Raw genomic sequence first — 13,801 nt, 5'->3', positions numbered from 1 at the left:
GGCCTTCCAGTGATTCCTTTGACATGAGGGGCATGGATGAGGGCCAGTTTACTTCTACTTGGACAATCTTTTTTAAAGTGTCCTTGTAGACTGCACTGGAAGCAAGCCCCATTAGGCATTCGATTTGCCCAGCTTTTCCCTTTTCCAAAGTCTCCAAAGTCCACTTGCCTGAGGGCCATGACTAAAGCAGTGGCCCTTTTTTAAAATCCGTTCTGCCTGCTCCTCCTGATCTCTATTATAAAAAACTGAGGTTGCCAAGTTCAATAGGGTTTCTAAGTTTTGTTCCATGCCTAAGGTGGACTTTCAAAGTTTTTTTCTAATGTCTGCAGTTGACTGAGTGATAAACTTATCCTTTAAGATTAGTTGGCCTTCAATATTGTCAGGTGACAGGGAGGTATGCTTCCTCAACGCCTCCCTTAGTCTCTCAATAAAGGCAATAGAATTTTCTTCCCTTCCCTGTGTTATAGTGGACATCACTGAATAATTCATAGGCTTCTTCCTAGTTTTTCTTAGTCCTTTTAGCACGCAAGTTAGCAAATGTCTGCGGCACCAATCTCCATGTTCTGATTCTGTGTCCCAGTGAGCGTCTACACTGGGAAGTGCCTGCTGGCCTGTGGAGAATCGTCCTCTTTCCTCTGTTGTCATCCTATCATTGACCTGACTGAGATACCAGAGATCGCCAAACTCTCTGGCGATCTGCAGAGATGCAGTTATGGCAGCACTTCTCTCATTTGCGGTTAGTGTCTGATCTAGCAGTAACATTATATCTCTCTATGTCAGATCAAAGGATTGTCCTAACCCTTGTAAAACATCAATATAGCCTTCAGGGTTTTCTGAAAATTTACCTAGGTCTATTTTAATTTGCTTTAAGTCTGAGAGAGAAAAAGATACAGGCACTCTGGCTGGGCCAAATTCTCCTGCTCCCACTGCTTGGAGGGGGCATAATCGGGGAATATTGGCACTCGTGGGTTCATTGTTTACCCCTTTGTCTATCTCCTTTTGGACTGTTTGGGTTGAAGGGGGGTCCTTATTAGTTGGGGTAGGAGTCCGGGGGGATACTGGGGTAGGGAAGTAGACTGAGGGCTTCCTGTAGAGCATAAATCACACTTTTTACATAATTGAGTTGTCTGTTAATGAAAAGATTTTGTACATATGGCACTTTACTCCATTTGCCTTTTTCCTACAAAAGAGATCTAGCTGTAAGGTAGTGTTATAATTTATACTTCCCTCAGGAGGCCAGGTATCTCCCCCTTGAAGAGGATATTGTGGCCAGGCGGTACTGCAGAATATAAACAATTTTTTTCTTAGCATCTGAGGGTCAAATTGGTCCTAATTTTCCAGAATACATCTTAGGGGCACTTTTTCCTTGCGGGGAACGTTTCCTATCTGAAAAAAGAACATAGGGATGCCAGCACCCCTAGTCATTTTCAGATGACCATTAGTCCTAGAGCATCCTCTATGGTCCTAATGCTTATTCCTTTCCCGGGTGTGTAACTGGACCTCTGCTTATCAGATTAGTTACGCTCAGCTCACCGATGTAGCAGTCCTACACTTGTTTTCCCGCCTTTCTTGACCACAAAGAAAGGGGTCCAGGCTGCTGGATTCTAGTGGTCCTTTACCAGCATGCCCACATTGCCTTTGCGCTCAGGGGTGAGCTCTAGAGCTGGGCTGGGTTCCTGAGTATTGCATAACAACCTAGCTGCCCCATCAAGATGCATTCCTAAAACAACAGTTCTTATGCAAATTCATTTGAGAGAGAGTGTAGCTAACCTTTTGAGTCAGGATTGAGATAGTCTTGATTCTGTAAGTACTTTAAAGCTTGGTTTAGTGCAAACAGCTCTTATATTTGAGGAAACCAATGATTAGGCAATTTTTCTAACTCTGCTTCCACAGGATTCTCCATATAAACTCTTGAATATCCATTGTGTTTTTTTCTCAATTAGACATTTTTTCTAACTCTGCTTCCACAAGAGTCTCAGTATCAATTACTGAATACCCATTGTGGTTTTTTCTCAGTCACCTGGGAGGAACCATCTATTGTCCTGTCCTGAAGGGAGTTCCTCCTAGGTCTGGTCGGACCTTTATATGGTAATTAAGATTTAAATCCCCTGTTAGGAAATCTTCTGGGTTAAGGAAATTATCAGTGGTTGGAATTACATTACCCTTTTCTAACAGAATAGCCCCATGCTTTAAGATTTTTGAGTTAGTAAGCTACCTTTTTGCTTTTTTGACTTAGAATAATTCTGAACTGGTGAGATGTGCCCACAATGAGGTTTCCTCTAAAAGTTACTTTTCTACTTTTTTCTGTTAGCAAAGCAGTTGCCACTACTGACTGAATGCATTTGGCCCATCCGCGTGTTACTGGGTTAAGGATTTTTGATAGGAAAGCTATGGGTTGTCAGTGGTCTCAGTGTTCTCAGGCTACACCCTTGTTTACACTGACAACAAGGTAGTATTGGAGCGTTATAGGGTCATGGAGAAGACCTTCAATTATCAATTACAGGTTTTAAATTTACCCTGGATTTTAAAGGAATAGGGCACACTTTTTTTTGTTTTTTTTTTTTTTGTTTGTTTATTATTTCTATCTTTTTCTCTTTGACTCCCTCTTTGTCTCTCTCCATCTCTCTCTCCATCTCTCTCTCTCTCTCCATCTCTCCATCTCTCTCCATCTCTCCATCTCTGTCTCTCTGTATCTCTCCATCTCTCTCTCTCTCTCTCTGTCTCTCTCTCTCTTAGCCATTACAAACTTGGGGCCCTGGCAAGGGTGGTGGGGAACGAGTCCCACATAACTGCCCATGTCAAGAGCTGTATACCTAAATCGGGAGGGACACCAGGTATAAGACTTCCTGGGTTTATAGCCTAGATGCCCAAGGATGCAGCCTAGAGCTTCCTTAGATCACTTTGGAGATACAACTTGCTGGAGGAAATGAAAGTCTGAACCATTAGTACCTAGGAGGCAGGGATCAGAGGAAGTAGATTCAGAGGTAAGGAGAATTTTGGGGCTACACTTTCAAGAAAGTTATGGTCGGGACCCAGGAGGTATGGGTCAGAAGGAAAGGTAGGGCACACGTATGGGCGACTGTTGAGTAGAGACTTCTGGCTGCATCACGAGCTACTGCTGGGAGTTCAGGACAACAACTTTCTGCCTCTACTCAGCCCTTGGCTTCCCCAAGAAAATTGAAAGTGGAAGCTGGCTCCAGGCAGACCAACGTTCCCAACCCAGAAGGGTTGGGGGTTGTTAGCCCTTCCCCAGATAGCCTCACACCTGAGTCTTAAATCTGGCAGCCATGCTAATCGTTTTTAACTGGCCAACAGGTGCCCAGTATTTTCCTCCAATTCTAAAGAAGGATAAGAAAGAATAGCAAGTGAAAGTGGTCCAATATTACTCACTGCTTTGGAGGTCCCTTCGTCGTCACCAAAATGCTACCAGAGGGTCCTTGCTCCCAGAGCTCCCAAGATGGTAGTGGGCTGCTTCCAAAATGGCGGTGGACCACTTCCAAGATGGTAGCAAGCCTCATGTTCTCTGATCTGGGGTTCTTGGCCTCACAGATTCCAAGGAATGGAATCTTGGGCCATGTAGTGAGTGTTATAGCTCTATTATAAGCCATGGGTCACGGAAGAGAACTGTGGAACCCAGTGACTAGTGTTCAGCTCAATTAGGATGAACCCAGGCACTTAGCCATGCAGGAACAATGCACAAGCCTTTAGTTCGATCAGGAGTGGCAATGAGCACTTCGCTGGATCAGGAGCACAGCGGACACCCTGCCGGATCCGGAGGGATAGAAGTTAGTGGTGGTACTGCAATGGCGGCAAACAGCAGTAGTGGACAACCAGCTAAAGCTCAGCTCAAGCTGTAACAAAACATGGACCAGAAGAGTGCAGTTTCAAGATTTAATAGAGTGAAATAGAGTGAAAACGGAGCTCCCATATAAAGGGATGGCACCCAAAGGGGGTTGCCATTGATGGCTCCAATGCCTGGGTTTATATCCCGATCCTTGTCCCTCCCACTGTGCTCTCAGGCAATAGATGATTGGCTATTTTTTTTACCTCCTGTTTCTGCCTAATTATCATTTTAGTGAGCTCTCTGATTGGTCAGGTGTGGGCTAAGTTGCAAGCCCTGTGTTTAAAGGTGGAAGCGGTCACCTTCCCAGCTAGGCTTAGGGATTCTTAGTCAGCCTAGGAAATCCAGCTAGTCCTGTCTCTCAAGAGGATATAGGAAAATTATAGCACTCCAGTGCATCCTCTTTTCCATACATGATACTCATTTTCTGTTCTTCACATCTTCCACACTCAGAGTGTTCTTGCTTTTGCAGGCCAGCCTTTCCCTCGAAAATCCCCATCACAGAAATGTCTGTGTGGCTGTAGGATTCTCTTTATCTATTAGTAAAGATGCCAGTGAAAACTGGTGGCATGAGTTAATGATTTTAATGACAACCTATGTAAATATTTTTCCATTTTAAAATAGTTTAGAAGCCCTCTGGACTCCTATGCACTGTGTGTGTATGCATGTGCAGTGAATTTCAAAAAGGGGAAAAGCATAATTCTCAGAACAAGAATTATCAGTACTGCTCCACACATTACATTTCTACAATTGGTTTGTGGAGTGGCACGTATTTTGGAATAATGCACCTCTGATAAAGTTTGTAAACATTAATGAAGAAATCTGGCCTTAATTATAGAGGGAAATTTGAAAAAAAGATTTTAGATATTTATAACAATTAAGAAAATATTTAAAAATCTAACTGGTGATGACCACTTCATTCTGATAAAGAAATAACACATTTTAAAGGGAAAATAAATCTCCATACTACTCCCTTTTATTCAGAGACTGACTAAGATGGGAGAATAGGAAAAAGTGAAATGTCAAAACCTCTGCCAGCTTTTCCTACTGAAAGGAAAGAATGGAAAGGAAAGAATAGCCCCTTGTTTCAGCAAAGGCACTGAGTCTTTGGATATGCGAAATTATGCCTGGAGTCTCACCAAGCATTCAGAGAACTAAATTGCTCTGCACAATAAGATTTGCATACCTTCAAGGGTACCTAAGGGTAGGGACTAGCGAAGAGGAAAAGGTGGGTTTTTATCAGAGAGTCTAGAGGGGAAAAGGGATGAGTAACTTCATGATATAAAACCTCACCATTTTCTTCAAGCCATTAGTGAAATCTGCTCTTGCCACAAGAGTTTTGTGTGAAATTTGTTCCAATGTTTGTGAGTGTGTGTGTGTGGCTCAAGAACCTTATAAAGAGGATAAATTTTATGTTTATATAAGTGAAAACAGAGGAAAAATGATAGTCAAGGACGAAGAGATACAAGTAAAATGGATAGTTCAGAGAAATCATAAACTTAGAAACAGAATTAATTCTAAAAAAAGAAGGCCTTTCCAACAAATGGAAATCTTGGGTAGGCCCTTAGAATAGCAACAGAATATGGGTTAGGACATTCACAATGTCTTTTCTTTCTTAATTTCAAGAGACAATGGCAACTGAATTTTATTAATAAACAATGTAAATTCAGAAGCTAGAATTAAATTATTCCTCTAGTTAAAGGAGGAATTGTCTTAAGGATTAGGCACATGTAACAATCATAGAGTTAGTTATTTTATCATCCTGAAAAGTATTTCACTTCTCTATGAAACACTCTTTTCAGGGCCAACAGTTTAGATATGTCTGACTTTTTAAACCTATTTCTTATCAGTCTAACCTGGAATATACTTTATATTTGGCCACTTTATGCTGGTAAGCAATGCTTCCATTGACATTGGCTGCATTCACTGCCTCCTGCTTGCCTCTCTTCATTATCGCTTGATATGCGTACAAACCCATGAACCACATATCTGTACACAACACCCAGGAAAAAATAGTTATCCTTTATGGACCTTGCCCAAGTGTAAAATAAGTAGTGATTTTGAAGTTGTATCTCCTGGACAAGGCCTCATGCCTTAGACAGTTTATATTCACCTTGCCAAAGGGAAAGCTAAAGCTTAGGGAGTTTGTTAGGTTTTCTTCACCAAAGAGAAAATAATATACTCAGAGTTGGGTGCCTCCATATAAGAAGGTTAAATTCTGGTTCTTTCATTTCTCTCTCTCTTTCTCTCTGTCTCTTACTTCCTTGTTAACTCATGTTCTTGATCTCTTTCTTTGTAACAGTTTCATTGAGATATAGCTCACATTTCATACAATTTACCCACTTAAAGTATATATTTAAGTGGTATTTAGTATAGTCACAGAATTGTGTGACCGTCACACAATCAATTTTAGAATATTTCTAATAACTCAAAGAGAAATCCTCTACCTTTTAGCAATTATTCCCAATTTCCCCCTGATATCTCTACCCCAGCCCTAATTAAAAGATAATATACTTTCTGTTTCTATAGATTTACCTATTCTGGGCACTTCATATAAATGGAATAATAAAATATGCTGTCTTTTATGCCTGCCTTCTTTCACTGGCATAGCATTTTCAAAGTTCATTTGTGTTGATTTATGTATCAGTAATTCATTGTACCAATCATTCAGCTTGTAATTGCTGAATACCCTATATAAATATATCATTATATTTTTATATTATTAAAAATATATCTTATGTATTCATTTATCAGTTGGTGAACATTTGAGTTATTTCCATTTTTGGCAAATATAAATAAAGTTGCTTTGAACATTCATGTACAAGTTTTTGTCTGGACACATTTCCATTACTCTTGATATTTATGTAGGATGGAGTTTTTGGGTCATATGGAAACTTAATGTTTATTAGGTTAAGGAACTGCCAAGCTGTTTTCAAAAGCTGCAGCACTAATTTACAATCACATTGTCATTATACCTTTTCTAACTTCTTTAAGCATGTTTAGTTATTTAAACATATTTATGATGGCTGCTTTCAAGTCTTAGTCTATTAAATCTTCATCTGGAATCTCATAGACAGTTTATTTTTTTCTGCTCTTTTTCCTGTATATAGATCACATTTTCTTGTTTCTTTGCATGTCTTATAATTTTTGTTGTTAAAACTTGGACAGGTTAGTTACACTATTACAACCCTCCGGATACTGATATCTACCTTCCAAATCTCACTCCAGGAGCTTATTGTTTTTGTTCTTTGTTTAATTATTTGTTTAATGACATTAACATGCTAAGGCCTCTAATGGGAAAAGTGAACAACATGCAAGAACAGATGGGTAATTTAAGAAGAAATATTGAAACTAAGAATCAAAAGAGAATGCTATAAGTCAAAAACACTGTAAGAAAAAATAAAGACCATCTTTGATGGCTTACCAGTAGACTTGATAAAGCCAAGTAAAGAATCAGTGACTCAAAGAAATGCCAATAGAAACTTCCAAAACTGAAATACAAAATGAAAAAAAATGAACAAGACAGAATAGAAAATTTAAGAGCTATGGGACAATTGCGAAAGGTGTAACATACCTGTAACAGGAATATCAGAAGGAGAAGAAAGTGGTAAAGGAACAGAAGAAGTATTTGAAGTGATAGTGACTGAGAATTTCTAAAAGTTAATGATAAACACCAAATCACAGATCCAGGAAGCTCATAGAACACCAAGCAGGATAAATACAAAAACAAAATACCTCTAGGCAAATCATATTCAAATCGCAGAAAATCAAAACAGGGAAAATATTTTAAAAAGCTGGGGATTGGGGTTACTTTTTACCTCTATAGGAGCAAGGACGGGGATTCCACTGAAAAAATTCAAGGTGGAAGGGAGTGGAACCAAATGGAAGTAAACTAGAACTGAATGACAGAAGGATACCTGAAAAATCTCAAATAACTTGGAGATTAAATAATTCCACTATAGCACCTGGATGGAAGAAGAAGTCCCAAGAGAAATTTTAAAAAATTTTGAAGTATTTTAAGATAAAAACAAGGGTTATCAGAATCTGTGGGATGCAGTGAAAGTAGTGTTTAGAAAGAAATGTACAGCATTGACTGCATATATTCAAAAAGAAAAAAGATCAGAAATAAATAATTTAAGCTATCATTTTAGGAAACTAGAAAAAAGAAGGACAATTTAGGTCCATGGTAAACAGAAAAAAAATTTTATTAGAGCAGAATTAAATAAAATTGGAAACAAGAAATCAACAGAAAACAAAACAAAACAAACAATAAAACCAAAAGCTGTCATTTCAAAAAGATCAAAACAGGGCCAGGTGTGGTGACTCACTCCTGTAATCCCAGCACTTTGGGAGGCCAAGGCGAGTGGATCATGAGGTCACGAGTTTGAGACCAGTCTGGTCAACATGGTGAAACCTGGTCTCTACTAAGAATACAAAAATTAGCCAGGCATGGTGGCAGATGCTTTTAATCCCAGCTACTGGGGAGGCTGAGGCAGGAGAATTGCTTTGAAACTGGGAGGTGGAGGTTGCAGGGAGCTGAGATCCTGCCACTGTGCTCCAGCCTGGGCAACAGAGCATGACTCTGTCTGGGGCAGCGGTCGGGGGAAGAAAAACAAAGATCAAAACAATTGATAAACCTTTAGTTTTAGTCAGGCTAACAAAAATAAAAGTGAGAAGTGAGAAAGAGAAGACATTACTGATGTTATGGACATGGAAATGATAATGAAGAACTATTTTTGAAAAACTTTGTTCTCATAAATTCAATGACTTAGATGAAAGAGATCAATTCCTTGAAAGACACAATCTCAAATTTCACACAGGTAGGAATCAATTATCTGTTACAATTGATTCCTACCTTGTATCTGTTAGGTTATATCTGTTAGAGATTTGAATCAATTACTAATAATCTTTCTAAACAGAAACATCTGGCCCAAGTAGTTTCACTGGTGAATTCTACCAAACATTTTAAAAATAAATTATTCCAATTCTCTATAATCTCTTCCAGAAAATAGAAGTGATATCTTCAGTCATTTGTTCATTTTTTGAGCATTATTAAAAAGGTTGGAGCAATCAGTACATATTGGAACCTCACACATATTTAGTGTATGCATACTTAATTATGCTACTCTAGTGAATCAAAACATCTGTTTAAGAAAAGCAAACAGTACCCTCCAGTGCGCAGGTGGGTAGCAGTTCTAAGTAAGTGACTGTCTAACTCAAACTTGTCACTTTGCCAGTTACTTACAAAATAGACACCAACTAGTTATTTAAACAACAATTCATCAAGTCAGACATTATTTCCAATACATTTGCCACAAGGAATTTATTCCTTAACCTGCATAAAGCTAAAAGCCTTCTCTTTATTACACTGCATCCTTCACCAGTTAAACTATATTGATTATAAATGTCATATCAATGACATTCTATCAATGCAACAATTTCAAATATCATTCTTGGTTTTATAAAGTTATTTCTGAAACTTTATTAGGAGTTTGGATTTTGTAATATATATAAGAAAGACAATATTAACATTTAAGTGGTACTTTACTTAAGTATTCTAATAGTACCCTATATGAGATATGCTAAATGTGCATCCTAGTTCTCATTCTCTAGTGAATGTAAATTTAATGTTAAAATCAAATTGAACAATACTAGACTAAAAGTCAAGCCATGACAAAAATGTTAATTTTTAGATGGCAAAGTAATAGGAGATTACATTAAAATATTGATTAAAATATAAATTTTGATGGTCAATGTATAAGATAAAAGTATGATAAAAATAAAAAGAAATATATGTGAATTGAAGTTGTGGATTATATAATGTGTTCTAATTTATCAACCTCTTCATTTCTACTTGATGTACTTACTGGTATAGATACAAAAATTTGTAATACATGAATCTATCTGGTTGTTTTTTAAATTTCTTGAAATGCGGAATATACATGTTATGATTCTCTCAAGAACAACTAAAGTTTTAGGTTAAAAGTTTTTAATAATAATCCTACATACAGAGTTCTGATTAAAGTTGTATTTATCATTCTATTTTACAGACTCTGAAAAGCAAATTTTTCTTACAGATCCCTCAGTTATAAAATATAGCCTTATTACTTTTCTAAAATAGCCAAAATTACTGATTTAATAATTGAAAAAAATGATTTTCCATATGTAACTAAAAACAAAATCTCTCATTTGTGTCTCATTGTGTCCTTGTTGCCTTTAGGTAAGCATATTTTAGGATGTCGTTTATTTTAAAAGCAGTAGGTAGAAATCTCTGAATGTCCTTGTTGGATATACTAAACAAAAAAGGAGAGAAAACTAAATTACTATTTTAGAAGATCTGTACGGAAAAATAAAAATGTCATTTGTAAACCAAGATCCCAGAAAAACCTAGGGATTTAAAAGCTCTTCTAACAGTTTGTAATCATCATAGCAAAAAGTAGGATGTATTTTTCTCTATATATTTCCATTTATAAACCTAAAATACTAACTGTTGATACATAAACTTTAGAGAGTTTCTGAAAAACGTGCTTGATAAAATCAATGAATATTTTATAGAATGTTCCCAACATCCAAGTTGTAATCATACACCTCTTCCCAAATTTTGATACACTAAGCCTAATTTTCTTACATCACCAAGTCAGATGTTCACTTATTTTTAATTTACTAAATTTTGAAATAATTTTTTCTTTTTTGTTCCTGCAATTATTGTTCATAATGATGATTATTCAGCTAATAGGGTTTTTCTTTAAAAAAATACTCTACATAAAATTAGCTATCACATTTTGAAAATCATTGGCATATGATATGCTACAGAAATGCCAAGAACATTTTATTACATAAAAACTTAACAAATATTGATAGACAGCTATGTAAAGGGCAAGCTTATATGAATTTTTATTTAACTCACCAATTATCATTTTTAAAGGGCAATTCAGTGCCTGAAAAAAGAAGTTAAATTATTCTGGTTTGCAGTTGATTCCTTAATAGTGTTTGTTAAGTAACATCCATACCTCAAGGAGAAAAATGAGGTCGCTTATTTTTCTTTACATGTAAAGAATCTGAGACATATTTGACTCAATTTAAAGGTCAATGAAGAGTGGTGAGTTTTTAAATATTGTTCTGTTAAATAATATAATTAATTGTAATGTAAAATTAAAAATCTAACTTTTTAAATGTCATCAATTTCAGATATTTTTTTAGGATTATGTTCATTGACTTGCTAATTTGCTTAAAAACAGTACAATATTCTTCAGAGAACATAAAACTATATTTTCCTTGTGTGTATAGAAAAAAGAATCTCATGTTGGTTTTCTGAGGTCCATCTTCCCTCACGAAGTTTCTTAACTTTGAGCAAAGCTGAGCAAAGATTCAAGGGCTTTGCTCAAAATCAAGGAATCCTTTATGGTGATGACCCACCACACCTAAACTACACAGTTTCTCAGTCTCCATGAAAATTCTTCACAGAGCTCCAAATCACTGATCTCATCTGTCTTGATCCAAGCCTTACAAATAACAATTAAGTAAGCAAGGAGTATACAGATGGTCACCATTGTGTTAGGGCCACTCTTGATGCAGTTAGCCACTGTGGTGGGGTCTTGTGGTAGAAAAAGCTTACTTACTGCCTTTCAGAAGGCTCTGGGAAGGGCAGTCTTTTGAGAGCTGCTTTGGGTGAGGAAAGACTTAAACTATGCTTATTGCATTTCTTTGCAAGGAATGTCACGGAGTAGGACATATTGGATTATTGAACATAGCAACCTTGAATATAATTCTGAGAGTTCCAAGAGCACTCCCTCAGGGAGCTTAAAGCACACAGCATTGCTTGTGGCTGGATAGAAAAGCTTTGTTTAACACTGGGGTTCAGTTTTACAAAATGTGATGATAATTCCCATGTGAGTCTCACACACCATATTCTTGAAATGTTTAAGGACACAGTGCTTTGCTGTTTGCCTCACTATTATCTATTTCTCACCAAGTGAGATCAGATGAGAAAGTGGGGTACATTTGCTGGATTACCTTAAATATACACAAACGTATTTCTTTGATTACAAGTGAATACTTTGGTATATGTCAAAATTGCAAGTGTTCCTTAGAATTATGCAAATTTGTATTTCCTAATATTTATCATGTATGTGTTCATTTTACAGAGTGTCTCATTTCATTTATTAATCTCTCTCTGTACATCTATCAATCTAGTTCCTTCTATGTATCTATCATCTCTACACATGTCTACATACATATATCACTTTGTGTGTGTTTGTGTGTGTGTGTATGTGTGTGAGAGAGAGAGTGCAAAAATGTATGTGTTTTTCCTAGACTGATCTGCATATCTAGCATCTATGGAGAGATATTGTTTGTTTGTTTCAGAAAATCCCTGCCAACATGGTCACTCTTGTGGTTGCAGAAGTTGTAATAACCTGGTTAGAACACTCACATTTTCCAATGAAAACCACTGTATTTGTATTCAGTAACCATATAACAATGAGGATGACCAGTCGGTATTTATTATGTCCCTTCAAAGAGATAACACAGACTTTCAGATGCATCTTAGTTCAGAAGAGCAGTTAACAAGCCCTGCGGGGGGGAAATGCAGCTGGGAATACCTCACTAGATGTGTCAAGGAAAGTTGAATTTGAACTGTAAATCAAAACTTCTTTATTCATCGATTTTATTTGCTTCAGAGATGTTTTATCTTCATTTTTGATCTTCAGTAGACAGGAGCTGCTAATACTGTCTGTAGGACAGAGAAATGGGATTTGTGCAGAGAAAGAAAGATATTCACTAAGATATTGTGCTCAACTCCCTCCGTAAAAGTTGAAAATGATAAATCCTGTTGGCAGTGTATGTTTCCAAATGGAACTGCTTCATTTTCAATGTGTCACCTACTTCATTCTACATTTTTTTCCGCCACAAGATGGTAAACACTTAAAATGCCTGAAGGGAATTTATTATGAAAAGATGTCTTTGATTTCAAGTGATTTTCTTACCTTTATTTGGAAAAGCAAGCATATACACACTTTTTTGTCATGTGATTCAGACTCCCTGATGCATACTTCTTTGGAGAATGGAAGAGGTAGTTATTTGGGTTTTAAGAAAGAAAATAAAAATATAATGTTCTTGTATGTGTCTTTGGGGTACAGGACTCAAGTTACAGTTCAGACAACTCAATACATTTATTTCCCCATTTAGCAGCATCTGCACAAAAAAGAATTAGGAGACTACCAGTGAATATTTTAAAATAGTCTGAAATTACCCCAACAACAGCAAATCAAAAAAGAACAACCATTCTTTTTCTTTTCAAATTACACATCTCTCAAGTGGTATTTTGTACATTCTTTTTCTCTCTAAAGCTATCTTTGAAAACAAGAGTTATTTAATAACCGTTTGAGCAAATGCGATCTATTTTTCTCTGGTCACACCAGCCTTCAGGGGGATGGGGGGGTAAGCAGTCACAAAACCAGCATTTTACTAGATTTTCCTTACTTTCTATTAGTGAAAATAGTTTTCTTCAAATTCTACCACACAGTTGACATTTCCCAAGGAATGCCTAATGAATTTTCCATAAACCAACCTTCCAGATTACCATTTTGCCTCCTCTTCTGCCTCAGCTAATTCTGATGGCTGTTGCTCTATTCTTCAGAAAAGAAATTTGAACTGTAAAGCCAAAGCACACAGAAGGCTTTGCTACCAATGTTGGCGGTCATCCAGGGCCTGTCCCAAAGCAGCCTGTCTCTTGTTCCCTGCCTTCTGAATATGACATGCTGATGCTGCTCACTGGTGGTGCTACCAGAAATACTATTGCAGATGGCCACTGAAGGTGCCACCATGGGGACCAGTGCCTGCCAATTTCTACATTTCAACAGTCACTGACAGAAAGCTAAGTCCTGCATAGCTGTCTGTACTTCTGGTACCATTTCTCATGCTTGCCAGTACAATGGCATCACCCTTCCTTGCCTTTATAAC

General features: G+C 37.1%; 1 pseudogene; it reads right to left on the bottom strand.

The window, feature by feature from the left end:
• Window positions 1-303: 303 nt before the first annotated feature.
• On the bottom strand, window positions 304-3,518 carry LOC126931619 (uncharacterized; annotated as a pseudogene).
• Window positions 3,519-13,801: the final 10,283 nt, after the last annotated feature.

The sequence above is a fragment of the Macaca thibetana genome, chromosome 11, assembly GCF_024542745.1.
Source record: "Macaca thibetana thibetana isolate TM-01 chromosome 11, ASM2454274v1, whole genome shotgun sequence".
NCBI classification, from domain to species: Eukaryota; Metazoa; Chordata; class Mammalia; order Primates; family Cercopithecidae; genus Macaca; species Macaca thibetana.
Note: the sequence above shows the minus strand (reverse complement) of the source record. Positions and strands in the feature narration are given on the sequence as shown.